Source organism: Hyla sarda, chromosome 1, assembly GCF_029499605.1.
Source record: "Hyla sarda isolate aHylSar1 chromosome 1, aHylSar1.hap1, whole genome shotgun sequence".
NCBI lineage: Eukaryota > Metazoa > Chordata > Amphibia > Anura > Hylidae > Hyla > Hyla sarda.
Window position 1 is genome coordinate 617,297,051 of NC_079189.1, and position 12,498 is coordinate 617,309,548.

The 12,498-nt window shown below is 46.0% G+C and overlaps 1 protein-coding gene across 1 annotated transcript in view; it reads left to right on the top strand.

The window, feature by feature from the left end:
• LOC130312489 (uncharacterized) overlaps nt 1–12,498 on the top strand; it is a 33,528-nt gene that overhangs the window by 12,855 nt on the left and 8,175 nt on the right. The gene's annotated exons all lie outside the window — the stretch shown is intronic.

The following is a 12,498-nucleotide window of genomic DNA, read 5'->3' on the forward strand; positions in this document are numbered from 1 at the left end:
TCCTCATAGATCCTACTGTACAATATAGTGAGAGATCCTCATAGATCCTACAGTACAATATAGTGATAGATCCTCATAGATCCTACAGTGCAATATAGTGATAGATCCTCATAGATCCTACAGTACAATATAGTGATAGATCCTCATAGATCCTACAGTACCATATAGTGATAGATCCTCATAGATCCTACAGTACAATATAGTGATAGATCCTCATAGATCCTACTGTACAATATAGTGAGAGATCCTCATAGATCCTACAGTACAATATAGTGAGAGATCCTCATAGATCCTACAGTACAATATAGTGATAGATCCTCATAGATCCTACAGTACAATATAGTGATAGATCCTCATAGATCCTACAGTACAATATAGTGAGAGATCCTCATAGATCCTACAGTACCATATAGTGATAGATCCTCATAGATCCTACAGTACAATACAGTGATAGATCCTCATAGATCCTACAGTACAATATTGTGATAGATCCTCATAGATCCTACAGTACAATATAGTGATAGATCCTCATAGATCGTACAGTACAACATAGTGAGAGATCCTCATAGATCCTACAGTACAATATAGTGATAGATCCTCATAGATCCTACAGTATAATATAGTGATAGATCCTCATAGATCCTACAGTACAACATAGTGAGAGATCCTCATAGATCCTACAGTACAATATAGTGATAGATCCTCATAGATCCTACAGTATAATATAGTGATAGATCCTCATAGATCCTACAGTACAACATAGTGATAGATCCTCATAGATCCTACAGTACAATATAGTGATAGATCCTCATAGATCCTACAGTACAATATAGTGATACATCCTCATAGATCCTACAGTACAATATAGTGAGAGATCCTCATAGATCCTACAGTATAATATAGTGATAGATCCTCATAGATCCTACAGTACAATATAGTGAAAGTTCCTCATAGATCCTACAGTACAATATAGTGAGAGATCCTCATAGATCCTACAGTACAACATAGTGATAGATCCTCAAAGATTATACAGTACAACATAGTGATAGATCCTCATAGATCCTACAGTACAATATAGTGATAGATCCTCATTGATCCTACAGTACAATAAAGTGATAGATCCTCATAGATCCTACAGTACAATATAGTGAGAGATCCTCATAGATCCTACAGTACAATATAGTGATAGATCCTCATAGATCCTACAGTACAATATAGAGATAGATCCTCATAGATCCTAAAGTACAATATAGTGAGAGATCCTCATAGATCCTACAGTACAACATAGTGATAGATCCTCATAGATTATACAGTACAACTTAGTGATAGATCCTCATAGATCCTACAGTACAATATAGTGATAGATCCTCATAGATCCTACAGTACAATAAAGTGATAGATCCTCATAGATCCTACAGTACAATATAGTGAGAGATCCTCATAGATCCTACAGTACAATATAGTGATAGATCCTCATAGATCCTACAGTACAATATAGTGAGAGATCCTCATAGATCCTACAGTACAATATAGCGAGAGATCCTCATAGATCCTACAGTACAATATAGTGATAGATCCTCATAGATCCTACAGTACAATAAAGTGATAGATCCTCATAGATCCCACAGTACAATATAGTGAGAGATCCTCATAGATCCTACAGTACAATATAGTGAGAGATCCTCATAGATCCTACAGTACAATATAGTGAGAGATCCTACAGTACAATATAGTGAGAGAGCCTCATAGATCCTACAGTACAATATAGTGATAGATCCTCATAGATCCTACAGTACAATATAGTGATAGATCCTCATAGATCCTACAGTACAATATAGCGAGAGATCCTCATAGATCCTACAGTACAATAAAGTGATAGATCCTCATAGATCCCACAGTACAATATAGTGAGAGATCCTCATAGATCCTACAGTACAATATAGTGAGAGATCCTCATAGATCCTACAGTACAATATAGTGAGAGATCCTACAGTACAATATAGTGAGAGAGCCTCATAGATCCTACAGTACAATATAGTGATAGATCCTCATAGATCCTACAGTACAATATAGTGATAGATCCTCATAGATCCTACAGTACAATATAGTGATAGATCCTCATAGATCCTACAGTACAATATAGTGATAGATCCTCATAGATCCTACAGTACAATATTGTGATAGATCCTCATAGATCCTACAGTACAATATAGTGATAGATCCTCATAGATCCTACAGTACAATATAGTGATAGATCCTACAGTACAACATAGTGATAGATCCTCATAGATCCTACAGTACAATATAGTGATAGATCCTCATAGATCCTACAGTACAATATAGTGATAGATCCTCATAGATCCTACAGTACAATATAGTGATAGATCCTCATAGATCCTACAGTACAATATAGTGATAGATCCTCACAGATCCTACAGTACAATATAGTGATACATCCTCATAGATCCTACAGTACAATATAGTGATAGATCCTCATAGATCCTACAGTACAATATCGTGATGGATCCTCATAGATCCTACAGTACAATATAGTGATAGATCCTCATAGATCCTACAGTACAATAAAGTGATAGATCCTCATAGATCCTACAGTACAATATAGTGAGAGATCCTCATTGTTCCTTCAGTACAATATAGTGAGAGATCCTCATAGATCCTACAGTACAATATAGTGATAGATCCTCATAGATACTACAGTACAACATAGTGATAGATCCTCAAAGATCCTACAGTACAATATAGTGATAGATCCTCATAGATCCTACAGTACAATATAGTGAGAGATCCTCATAGATCCTACAGTATAATATAGTGATAGATCCTCATAAATCCTGCAGTACAATATAGTGATAGATCCTCATAGATCCTACAGTACAATATAGTGATAGATCCTCATAGATCCTACAGTACAATATAGTGATAGATCCTTATAGATCCTACAATACAATATAGTGATAGATCCTCATAGATCCTACAATACAATATCGTGATAGATCCTCATAGATCCTACAGTACAATATAGTGATAGATCCTCATAGATCCTACAGTACAATAAAGTGATAGATCCTCATAGATCCTACAGTACAATATTGTGATAGATCCTCATTGATCCTCAGTACAATATAGTGAGAGATCCTCATAGATCCTACAGTACAATATAGTGATAGATCCTCATAGATACTACAGTACAACATAGTGATAGATCCTCATAGAACCTACAGTACAATATAGTGATAGATCCTCATAGATCCTACAGTACAATATAGTGATAGATCCTCATAGATCCTACAGTACAATATAGTGATAGATCCTCATAGATCCTACAGTACAATATAGTGATAGATCCTCATAGATCCTACAGTACAATATAGTGATAGATCCTCATAGATCCTACAGTACAATAAAGTGATAGATCCTCATAGATCCTACAGTATAATATAGTGATAGATCCTCATAGATCCTACAGTACAATATAGTGATAGATCCTCATAGATCCTACAGTACAATATAGTGATAGATCCTCATAGATCCTACAATACAATATAGTGAGAGATCCTCATAGATCCTACAGTACAATATAGTGATAGATCCTCATAGATCCTACAGTACAATAAAGTGATAGATCCTCATAGATCCTACAGTACAATATAGTGATAGATCCTCATGGATCCTACAGTACAATATAGTGAGAAATCCTCATAGATCCTACAGTACAATATAGTGAGAGATCCTCATAGATCCTACAGTACAATATAGTGAGAGATTCTCATAGATCCTACAGTACAATAAAGTGATAGATCCTCATAGATCCTACAGTACAATATAGTGATAGATCCTCATAGATACTACAGTACAACATAGTGATAGATCCTCATAGATCCTACAGAACAATATAGTGATAGATCCTCATAGATCCTACAGTACAATATAGTGATAGATCCTCATAGATCCTACAGAACAATATAGTGATAGATCCTCATAGATCCTACAGTACAATAAAGTGATAGATCCTCATAGATCCTACAGTACAATATAGTGATAGATCCTCATAGATCCTACAGTACAATATAGAGATAGATCCTCATACCAAACCAGCCTTGAGCCGATTACCCTTAACAAAAACCACATGCTGGAGCTTTATTAGAGTCTTCAGAGCTTCCCAGCATCTCCCCGGATATGGTCTCCACTGGTGACACGGCAGATGTCTAGGTGATAGTCCTGTTCTGTCCAGATGTCTCCAGCATCTCCTCAGATATGGTCTCCACTGGTGACACGGCAGATGTCTAGGTGATAGTCCTGTTCTGTCCAGATGTCTCCAGCATCTCCCTGGATATGGACTCCACTGGTGACACCGCAGATGTCTAGGTGATAGTCCTGTTCTGTCCAGATGTCTCCAGCATCTCCCCAGATATGGACTCCACTGGTGACACGGCACATGTCTATGTGATAGTCCAGTTCTGTCCAGATGTCTCCAGCATCTCCCCAGATATGGACTCCACTGGTGACACGGCAGATGTCTAGGTGATAGTCCTGTTCTGTCCAGATGTCTCCAGCATCTCCCCGGATATGGACTCCACTGGTGACACGGCAGATGTCTATGTGATAGTCCAGTTCTGTCCAGATGTCTCCAGCATCTCCCCAGATATGGACTCCACTGGTGACACGGCAGATGTCTAGGTGATAGTCCTGTTCTGTCCAGATGTCTCCAGCATCTCCTCAGATATGGTCTCCACTGGTGACACCGCAGATGTCTAGGTGATAGTCCAGTTCTGTCCAGATGTCTCCAGCATCTCCCCGAATATGGACTCCACTGGTGACACGGCAGATGTCTAGGTTATAGTCCAGTTCTGTCCAGATGTCTCCAGCATCTCCTCAGATATGGACTCCACTGGTGACACCACAGATATCTAGGTGATAGTCCTGTTCTGTCCAGATGTCTCCAGCATCTCCTCAGATATGGTCTCCACTGGTGACACGGCAGATGTCTAGGTGATAGTCTTGTTCTCTCCAGATGTCTCCAGCATCTCCTCAGATACGGACTCCATTGGTGACACGGCAGATGTCTAGGTGATAGTCCTGTTCTGTCCAGATGTCTCCAGCTTCTCCTCAGATACGGACTCCATTGGTGACACGGCAGATGTCTAGGTGATAGTCTTGTTCTGTCCAGATGTCTCCAGCATCTCCTCAGATATGGACTCCACTGATGACACCGCAGATGTCTAGGTGATAGTCTTGTTCTGTCCAGATGTCTCCAGCATCTCCTCGGATATGGACTCCACTGGTGACACGGCAGATGTCTAGGTTATAGTCCAGTTCTGTCCAGATGTCTCCAGCATCTCCCCGAATATGGACTCCACTGGTGACACGGCAGATGTCTAGGTGATAGTCCTGTTCTGTCCAGATGTCTCCAGCATCTCCTCAGATATGGTCTCCACTGGTGACACGGCAGATGTCTAGGTGATAGTCCTGTTCTGTCCAGATGTCTCCAACATCTCCTCAGATATGGTCTCCACTGGTGACACGGCAGATGTCTAGGTGATAGTCCTGTTCTGTCCAGATGTCTCCAGCATCTCCTCAGATATGGTCTCCACTGGTGACACGGCAGATGTCTAGGTGATAGTCCTGTTCTGTCCAGATGTCTCCAACATCTCCTCAGATATGGTCTCCACTGGTGACACGGCAGATGTCTAGGTGATAGTCCAGTTCTGTCCAGATGTCTCCAGCATCTCCTCAGATATGGTCTCCACTGGTGACACGGCAGATGTCTAGGTGATAGTCCTGTTCTGTCCAGATGTCTCCAACATCTCCTCAGATATGGTCTCCACTGGTGACACGGCAGATGTCTAGGTGATAGTCTTGTTCTGTCCAGATGTCTCCAGCATCTCCCCGGATATGGTCTCCACTGGTGACACGGCAGATGTCTAGGTGATAGTCCTGTTCTGTCCAGATGTCTCCAGTTTCTCCTCAGATACGGACTCCATTGGTGACACGGCAGATGTCTAGGTGATAGTCCTGTTCTGTTCAGATGTATTCAGCATCTCCTCAGATATGAACTCCACTGGTGACACCGCAGATGTCTAAGTGATAGTCCAGTTCTGTCCAGATGTCTCCAGCATCTCCTCAGATATGGACTCCACTGGTGACACCGCAGATGTCTAGGTGATAGTCCAGTTCTGTCCAGATGTCTCCAGCATCTCCTCAGATATGGACTCCACTGGTGACACGGCAGATGTCTAGGTGATAGTCCAGTTCTGTCCAGATGTCTCCAGCATCTCCTCAGATATGGACTCCACTGGTGACACCGCAGATGTCTAGGTGATAGTCCAGTTCTGTCCAGATGTCTCCAGCTTCTCCTCAGATACGGACTCCATTGGTGACATGGCAGATGTCTAGGTGATAGTCCAGTTCTGTCCAGATGTCTCCAGCATCTCCTCAGATACGGACTCTATTGGTGACACGGCAGATGTCTAGGTGATAGTCCTGTTCTGTCCAGATGTCTCCAGCATTTCCTCGGATATGGACTCCACTGGTGACACGGCAGATGTCTAGGTGATAGTCCAGTTCTGTCCAGACTAACCAGCATCTCCTCAGATATGGTCTCCACTGGTGACACATGTTTTCTTGGGTGGGTCAGGTCCTGTGCCTGGGGGGGGGGGGGCAGATACTTTGAATCCAGAGAGCTCCACAGAATGAAGTCCTAAGATGTTACATCTGGTGATTGTGATTAGAGATGAGCGAATCGAATCAGTAAAAGTCGAATTCGTTCTGAATTTCATGATAAATTTGATTCGTATCGAATCCGAACTTCAACTTGATTCGAAATAACAAATTTGTTCATTAGCGACGCCCCTGTGATCGTCCTGTATAATGTATAGATGCGAGCCACTTTCTCCTGCGCTCTCATCTCTGCAATAGATAGGACGATCGCATAGGGTGTCAGGAGTGACACCTGCTGTGATATGTCCTTAACTGCCGGTACTACTGCTCCCGACAATACTGTAGGTTTTGGTGGTCATTTTTTTCTAGTTTTTGTTGTAAATCATATTTTTTTTTTCACTTAATTTTTTTTGCCCCATTTATAAAAATTTTTTGGGGCATTTAGATATGCTTCCATGAATAATTGCAGGGGTCAGAGACGAGCCAAGGACAGGGACATCATTAATATGTATAATACAGTGTCACGATGCCGGCTGGCAGGTAGTGGACCCTCTGTGCCAGAGAGGGATTGGCGTGGACCGTGCTAGTGGACCGGTTCTAAGCCACTACTGGTTTTCACCAGAGCCCGCCGCAAAGCGGGATGGTCTTGCTGCGGCGGTAGTGACCAGGTCGTATCCACTAGCAACGGCTCACCTCTCTGGCTGATGAAGATAGGCGCGGTACAAGGGAGTAGGCAGAAGCAAGGTCGGACGTAGCAGAAGGTCGGGGCAGGCAGCAAGGATCGTAGTCAGGGGCAACGGCAGAAGGTCTGGAAACACAGGCAAGGAACACACAAGGAACGCTTTCACTGGCACTAAGGCAACAAGATCCGGCAAGGGAGTGCAAGGGAAGTGAGGTAATATAGGGAAGTGCACAGGTGAAAACCCTAATTGGAACCACTGCGCCAATCAGCGGCGCAGTGGCCCTTTAAATCGCAGAGACCCGGCGCGCGCGCGCCCTAGGGAGCGGGGCCGCGCGCGCCGGGACAGAACAGACGGGGAGCGAGTCAGGTAGGGGAGCCGGGGTGCGCATCGCGAGCGGGCGCTACCCGCATCGCGAATCGCATCCCGGCTGGCAGCAGGATCGCAGCGCCCCGGGTCAGAGGACGTGACCGGAGCGCTGCAGCGGAGGGAGTGAAGCGAGCGCTCCGGGGAGGAGCGGGGACCCGGAGCGCTCGGCGTAACAGTACCCCCCCCCTTGGGTTTCCCCCTCTTCTTGGAGCCTGAGAACCTGAGGAGCAGACTTTTGTCAAGGATGTTGTCCTCAGGTTCCCAGGATCTCTCTTCAGGACCACAACCCTCCCAGTCTACTAAAAAAAAATTTTTCCCTCTGACCTTTTTGGCAGCCAAAATTTCCTTGACCGAGAAGACGTCCGAGGAGCCGGAAACAGGAGTGGGAGGAACAGATTTGGGAGAAAAACGGTTGAGGATGAGTGGTTTGAGAAGAGAGACGTGAAAGGCATTAGGGATACGAAGAGAAGGAGGAAGAAGAAGTTTATAAGAGACAGGATTAATTTGACACAAAATTTTGAAAGGACCAAGATAGCGTGGTCCCAACTTGTAGCTAGGGACACGGAAGCGGACATATTTAGCGGAGAGCCATACCTTGTCTCCAGGGGAAAAAACGGGGGGAGCTCTTCTTTTCTTATCCGCGAACCTCTTCATGCGTGAAGAAGCCTGTAAGAGAGAATTTTGGGTCTCTCTCCATATAATGGAAAGGTCACGAGAAATTTCATCCACAGCGGGCAGACCAGAGGGCAAGGGGGTAGGGAGGGGGGGAAGAGGGTGACGGCCGTACACCACGAAAAATGGGGATTTGGAGGAAGATTCAGAGACCCTGAAGTTATACGAAAATTCGGCCCATGGAAGGAGATCTGCCCAGTCATCCTGGCGGGAGGAAACAAAATGTCGCAAATAATCACCCAGGATCTGGTTAATTCTTTCTACTTGTCCATTGGACTGGGGATGATATGCAGAGGAAAAATTTAATTTAATCTTGAGTTGTTTACAGAGAGCCCTCCAGAATTTAGACACGAATTGGACCCCTCTATCCGAGACAATCTGCGTAGGCAACCCGTGAAGACGAAAAATGTGTACAAAAAATTGTTTAGCCAACTGAGGCGCAGAAGGAAGACCAGGAAGAGGGATGAAATGTGCCATTTTGGAGAATCGATCAACGACCACCCAAATAACGGTGTTGCCACGGGAAGGGGGTAAATCAGTAATAAAATCCATACCAATCAGAGACCAAGGCTGTTCGGGGACAGGCAGAGGATGAAGAAAACCAGCGGGCTTCTGGCGAGGAGTCTTATCCCGGGCACAGATAGTGCAGGCTCGCACAAAGTCCCCAACATCCGTCTCCAGAGTCGGCCACCAATAGAAGCGGGAGATGAGTTGCACAGATTTCTTGATGCCCGCATGACCTGCGAGATGGGAGGAGTGACCCCATTTGAGGATTCCGAGGCGTTGGCGTGGAGAAACAAAGGTCTTTCCTGGAGGAGTCTGCCTGATGGAGGCAGGAGAAGTGGAGATCAGGCAGTCAGGTGGAATGATGTGTTGCGGAGGGAGATCAACTTCTGAGGCATCCGAGGAACGAGAGAGAGCATCGGCCCTAATGTTCTTATCGGCAGGACGAAAGTGAATCTCAAAATTAAATCGGGCAAAGAACAGAGACCACCGGGCCTGGCGAGGATTCAGCCGTTGGGCCGACTGGAGGTAGGAGAGGTTCTTGTGGTCGGTGTAGATAATAACAGGAAATCTTGATCCCTCCAGCAGATGCCTCCATTCCTCAAGTGCTAATTTAATGGCTAGAAGCTCTCGATCCCCGATGGAGTAGTTCCTCTCCGCTGGAGAGAAGGTCCTAGAGAAAAAACCACAAGTGACAGCATGCCCGGAAGGATTTTTTTGTAGAAGAACAGCTCCAGCTCCTACTGAGGAGGCATCAACCTCCAATAGGAAGGGTTTGGAAGGGTCAGGTCTGGAGAGCACGGGAGCCGAAGAAAAGGCAGACTTGAGTCGTTTAAAGGAGTCTTCTGCTTGAGGAGGCCAGGACTTGGGATCAGCATTTTTCTTGGTTAAAGCCACGATAGGAGCCACAATGGTAGAAAAATGTGGAATAAATTGCCTGTAATAATTGGCGAACCCCAAAAAGCGTTGGATAGCACGGAGTCCGGAGGGGCGTGGCCAATTTAAGACGGCAGAGAGTTTGTCTGGATCCATCTGTAGTCCCTGGCCAGAGACCAAATATCCTAGAAAAGGAAGAGATTGGCATTCAAACAGACATTTCTCAATTTTGGCATAGAGTTGGTTGTCACGAAGTCTCTGAAGAACCATACGGACATGCTGGCGGTGTTCTTCTAGATTGGCAGAAAAAATTAGGATATCGTCCAGATATACCACAACACAGGAGTATAACAGATCACGAAAAATTTCATTGACAAAGTCTTGGAAGACGGCAGGGGCATTGCACAGTCCAAAGGGCATGACCAGATACTCAAAGTGTCCATCTCTGGTGTTAAATGCCGTTTTCCACTCGTCCCCCTCTCTGATGCGGATGAGGTTATAGGCGCCTCTTAAGTCCAATTTAGTGAAGATGTGGGCACCTTGGAGGCGATCAAAGAGTTCAGAGATGAGGGGTAAGGGGTAGCGGTTCTTAACCGTGATTTTATTAAGACCGCGGTAGTCAATGCAAGGACGTAGGGAGCCATCTTTTTTGGACACAAAGAAAAATCCGGCTCCGGCAGGAGAGGAGGATTTACGGATAAAGCCCTTTTTTAGATTCTCCTGGACGTATTCGGACATGGCAAGAGTCTCTGGGGCAGAGAGAGGATAAATTCTGCCCCGGGGTGGAGTAGTACCCGGGAGGAGGTCGATAGGGCAATCATAAGGCCTGTGAGGAGGTAGAGTCTCAGCTTGTTTTTTGCAGAAAACATCCGCGAAGTCCATATAGGCCTTAGGGAGACCGGTTACTGGAGGAACCACAGAGTTACGGCAAGGGTTACTGGGAACCGGTTTTAGACAGTTCTTGGAACAAGAGGACCCCCAACTCTTGATCTCCCCAGTGGACCAATCCAGGGTTGGGGAATGAAGTTGAAGCCAGGGAAGTCCAAGGAGAATCTCCGAGGTGCAATTGGGGAGGACCAAAAGTTCAATCCTCTCATGATGAGATCCGATGCTCATAAGAAGGGGCTCCGTGCGGAAACGTATGGTACAGTCCAATCTTTCATTATTTACACAATTGATGTAGAGGGGTCTGGCGAGACTGGTCACTGGGATGTTGAACCTGTTGACGAGAGAGGCCAAAATAAAATTTCCTGCAGATCCAGAGTCCAAGAAGGCCACTGTGGAGAAGGAGAAGGCAGAGGCAGACATCCGCACAGGCACAGTAAGACGTGGAGAAGCAGAGTAGACATCAAGGACTGTCTCACCTTTGTGCGGAGTCAGCGTACGTCTTTCCAGGCGGGGAGGACGGATAGGACAATCCCTCAGGAAGTGTTCGGTACTAGCACAGTACAGGCAGAGGTTCTCCATACGGCGTCGTGTCCTCTCTTGAGGTGTCAGGCGAGACCGGTCGACCTGCATAGCCTCCACGGCGGGAGGCACAGGAACAGATTGCAGGGGACCAGAGGAGAGAGGAGCCGAGGAGACGAAACGCCTCGTGCGAACAGAGTCCATATCTTGGCGGAGTTCCTGACGCCTTTCAGAAAAACGCATGTCAATGCGAGTGGCTAGGTGAATAAGTTCATGTAGATTAGCAGGAATTTCTCGTGCGGCCAGAACATCTTTAATGTTGCTGGATAGGCCTTTTTTGAAGGTCGCGCAGAGGGCCTCATTATTCCAGGACAATTCTGAAGCAAGTGTACGGAATTGTACGGCATACTCGCCAACGGAAGAATTACCCTGGACCAGGTTCAACAGGGCAGTCTCAGCAGAAGAGGCTCGGGCAGGTTCCTCAAAGACACTTCGGATTTCCGAGAAGAAGGAGTGTACAGAGGCAGTGACGGGGTCATTGCGGTCCCAGAGCGGTGTGGCCCATGACAGGGCTTTTCCGGACAGAAGACTGACTACGAAAGCCACCTTAGACCTTTCAGTGGGAAACAGGTCCGACATCATCTCCAGATGCAGGGAACATTGGGAAAGAAAGCCACGGCAAAACTTAGAGTCCCCATCAAATTTATCCGGCAAGGATAAGCGTATCCCAGGAGCGGCCACTCGCTGCGGAGGAGGTGCAGGAGCTGGCGGAGGAGATGACTGCTGAAGCTGTGGTAGCAACTGTTGTAGCATAACGGTCAGTTGAGACAGCTGTTGGCCTTGTTGCGCTATCTGTTGTGACTGCTGGGCGACCACCGTGGTGAGGTCAGCGACAACTGGCAGAGGAACTTCAGCGGGATCCATGGCCGGATCTACTGTCACGATGCCGGCTGGCAGGTAGTGGACCCTCTGTGCCAGAGAGGGATTGGCGTGGACCGTGCTAGTGGACCGGTTCTAAGCCACTACTGGTTTTCACCAGAGCCCGCCGCAAAGCGGGATGGTCTTGCTGCGGCGGTAGTGACCAGGTCGTATCCACTAGCAACGGCTCACCTCTCTGGCTGCTGAAGATAGGCGCGGTACAAGGGAGTAGGCAGAAGCAAGGTCGGACGTAGCAGAAGGTCGGGGCAGGCAGCAAGGATCGTAGTCAGGGGCAACGGCAGAAGGTCTGGAAACACAGGCAAGGAACACACAAGGAACGCTTTCACTGGCACTAAGGCAACAAGATCCGGCAAGGGAGTGCAAGGGAAGTGAG